Source organism: Blennius ocellaris (genome assembly GCF_963422515.1).
Source record: "Blennius ocellaris genome assembly, chromosome: 13".
Taxonomy (NCBI): Eukaryota; Metazoa; Chordata; class Actinopteri; order Blenniiformes; family Blenniidae; genus Blennius; species Blennius ocellaris.
The window spans coordinates 21,039,978-21,044,068 of NC_137662.1; positions in this window are offsets into that span (position 1 = coordinate 21,039,978).

The following is a 4,091-nucleotide window of genomic DNA, read 5'->3' on the forward strand; positions in this document are numbered from 1 at the left end:
CTTTAAGACGAGCCGAAGAAACGACGTCGGATAAATTCAACAACAAACTACCGACCACATGACGCACTATTTTATCAGTCCGGCCAAGTAATATTGGACCATATGTGGCCATTGCCATGGCATAGACTGAAGTTTTGAATTCAAACATAGATGAATCACAAACCAAACAGCCGAGTTATCCCCTTTTCAATTGACTTGTCATTATAGGCAGGTAGAAGAGATAATTTCGGCTAACTGCAAAAACTCTGCAGATGCTCATCCAGTAGTCGAAGCAAACAGTGGGTATTCACAATTGAATTAATACATGCTGCACACTTACATTAATCCCAAATTTATGCACAGTTACACATGTGCAGCTGCACATTTTGTGAGTACTGTTTTTCATCTACCTCTATCTATCCATCCATCTATACATCTATCTATCTATTTACAGGGAGCTTGGTTTTTAAAATGACAACAGTAAATATTCTACCATCATTATGTGCATCTACCTATTGTAAATTCTGAGGAATTGTACATGTTTTGATGATTTATACCTTGAACGTGTGGCAAAATGGGTAATATTTCTGACTACAATGTGATGTATTATTTACCAAAAAGGCTGATATACATGCCCACAATGTCTGCATTGTCACTGTGAATAAATACTGTGTTGTGGCTCTTTAAATTCTAAAAGAATTTTAGAACTTGAGAGAGAGAGAGAGAGAGAGAGAGAGAGAGAGGTTTTGGGCTTGGAGCAGCTGCAGTCCAGCCTTGATGGAGCCTGAATGCAGTGTGAAAGCAATCAATGTAGACTGTGGACCAAATGTCCCGGTCAGCCACACGTTTAAGTTCCTGTAGTCCAGTGAGTAACGCGGATGACTTTATGAATGCACTGCTATCCACAACACACAGGAATAGTGATGCGCATGCAGTGTTCAGTAAATTCTTCATGCAGTGGGACATTAATCACTCTGTATCACAATGCAGGTCTGTAACCACCTGACAGTGACGCTGAGCCTCACCGCACAGTGCATCGATTCTGACACTGGAGGTTTTCGCACGCACGCCAGTTTCGCAGGTCTTATACAGCCGGGCATCTTGAAAGATGACATCCAAGAGATGATGAACAGTTTGGGAATAAACAAGGAACATCTTCACGTAATATTGTTTACAAAATATTTTCAGGTCTATACACACAAAAAAAATTTACGTTTTGGATTAGGAAATATCCACTAATACTCAACCGAGTGTTAATTATACAGACTTTTATCTCAGATAATGACAGATTGCTTAAGCTCTGTATAAATGATTTGGAGCATTTACCATCACAGCTAAAAAGTTAGATTAATTAAAAAGCTGAGTGTAGGGAAATGTCAAGCTTAATTACCTCCAGTAATGTGATCAATTAGTCCTGAAAAAGAAACCCGATTGCCCTTAAAAGTCACTTTATTTTGTACAAACATATATACTTCTATCACTATATCAAAAGAACCTGCTTGATCAAATTTTGCATATGGTGCTTATCAACCTATTTCATCAGCTTCAGCTTTATCATGCACCTTCAAGACTATGAGTTTAAGACACTGAATAACATGCTCAAACCAGCATGTTGGAATCAATAATTTGGTATATTAAATGTTTTGGGTTTTTTTTTTCAGAATGTGTGCAATTGATGACTCAAAACTTGAAAGAAAAAGAAAAACTGTCCAAGCTTTTCATGACCCTAGCTGAGGGCCACACAGTGATGCAGTAGGTTACCTTGTTGCCTCACAGCAAAAAGACCCAGGGTCACTTTTTGAATTGAGTTTGCTTATTGTCCTTGTGCGTGCTTGAGTTTCTTTTCTGCCCTTTTCCTCCCACAATCCGAAGAAATAGTTGTTAGCTAAGGTTTGGCGAGGGCAGGTTGATAGGTGATAGTAAAATGGTTGAAGGAGCAAATGTGAGTTTGTATTTGATGGTCTGTGTCTCTGCATTGCCGCGATGGTGGAACTGGTGACAATATATCCTGACCCCCAACCCATAGTATTTGGATCAGCTGTAAAGGATGTCCAAAAAATTAATTGTTGGATCTGGGTTTTTTTTGTAAATCTAAGTAAACCAATTATGTAACACCTTCTGAATTAGTTAAGCTGGCACATAGTAATACTTGCATCTTGAATTGGTCTATCTTGAGTTTAAAAACACACTGTAAAACAGAACAATAACACGATTAAACTGATCTCCTTTATCTGTCACATCAGTAAAAACGTAATATATCATATAGCCGATAAAAATGTAATTCCATACAGCCTGATGCAATTGTTGTGTGCCTGCTCACCTGTTTGTTCACACACCAATATAGTGTAAAGAAAAAAGTCTACAGATCTCCGGCACTGGGACTTTATTTTGCAGCGCAGGGGGTGTCAGATGAATGAGTAGTGCATTCTAAGCAGGCTGCATCTGCAGTGCAAAGTGCTCCCAACTGTATCAACACTGAAATGAACATTATTCAGCTCAGACACATCCCAACATCTCCCACAATGGATGGACGACCTTCATGGAAATGGCTGTCCTCGGTGCAAAAACAGAAGGACATTAACTTCCCACCGGAGCCATCTGAAAAAGGGTTTTTTGTTTTGTTTTGTTATAATTTTTTCATCTCACACAAAAGAAATGACATACCTCAATACAATAAGGCATTTAATCGTGTAATGGCATCAGAATGGCCACTCGGGGTTGTAATTTCCTTGTATCAACAGTCAGGTGGCAAAATCTTTCTCAGAAGTGTTGCAGATCACAGTCCATTAAATAACCAGTGCTTTTCTCACTTTATCATTTTAATGTAGCTTTTGGACAAAATCTCACACACTCAGTCACTTACAGTATGTTTCTTATGTATATGCATTTAGACCAGGAGAGAGACTTTCAGTCAACATTAAGACCCAGGGGTGGTGAGGTAATAAGGCTATACCCTGTATGACTGATGGTTTGGACTTCAGGTTTGGGCAGTTTTGTGACTTCATTAAGAGTCCAGTGCTCCACATGTGTTCTGTAATCTCTCTAAATGTTTTTTAGGCGTGGAACAAATGAGTCACGAATCACGAATTGCCAAGTGAGCTAAAAACAAATAAATGACATTTTTAATACATCTGCCTGACATGTTTGGATAGTTGCTTGTATGAATCATGGCGAGAGTGCAACACTGAAACAATACCATAAGATGGCAGCAGCACTTGCAACACATGCTTCCAAAAAAAAAAAAAAAAAAATACATATAAGGTATTGAAAATATACACAGCTATGTACTTATTATCCAGTGTGTGATAATATTTGCTTAAAGCAAATCCAAATATTGTTAAATGTTCGTTAGATTCCTGAAATAACCTGTGACTGTGATGCATGCTTGTGGTCTGCGTAACAACATGGGAAAGCACTTTTCTGTAATACAGCTTCCATGTGGTGGATGTGAGCGGGGAAAAAAAAAAGATGGGAAAGGATAAACATCAACTGGAGCCGATGGTCTGCAATTCAAGTACAAAAAACTGGGACGTAAACCACAGAATGGGAAAATAATCTCCCCTGTCTTTCACTCTTGTTATGCCGTTGCATTACTGTGCGACATTGTAAACCTTAAGTTTGACCTACAATGCTTTTATCACTCACGGGCCTTGATGGGAATTTTTTGGGCAATTTTGACATCTTTGTTTGGTCAAGGATGCATATGTTTATCTTGTAGCTGGTTTAGTAGTTTGTGGTACCTCATGTCGTTCCCATGAGGTCTATGTCATCATCCTCATCCAAAATGTATGTGGTAAACAGAAATGTTTACCATAAAATTTGAGGGTATTCATGTGAGCCCCACATCTGTGACCACTGCGTTGTGGGTCGAATCCCAGCGTTGGCTCGCGCTGCAGAGCTCCTGGCCCAACAATCGAGCCCATACGGGGGCAGTAAAATCAAATCCAAACCAGATCCCAATTGGTTTTATGTGTGCATGAGCAAAGGTGGAATGAACTCTTCACACACACACAAAGAAAATGACGCAACACCGGGCGGTTCGCGGTCCTTCTCAACATCTGAATCCAAACGGACTGAAAAAGAGGTAGAAACAAAGAAAGACAGCCAAGATG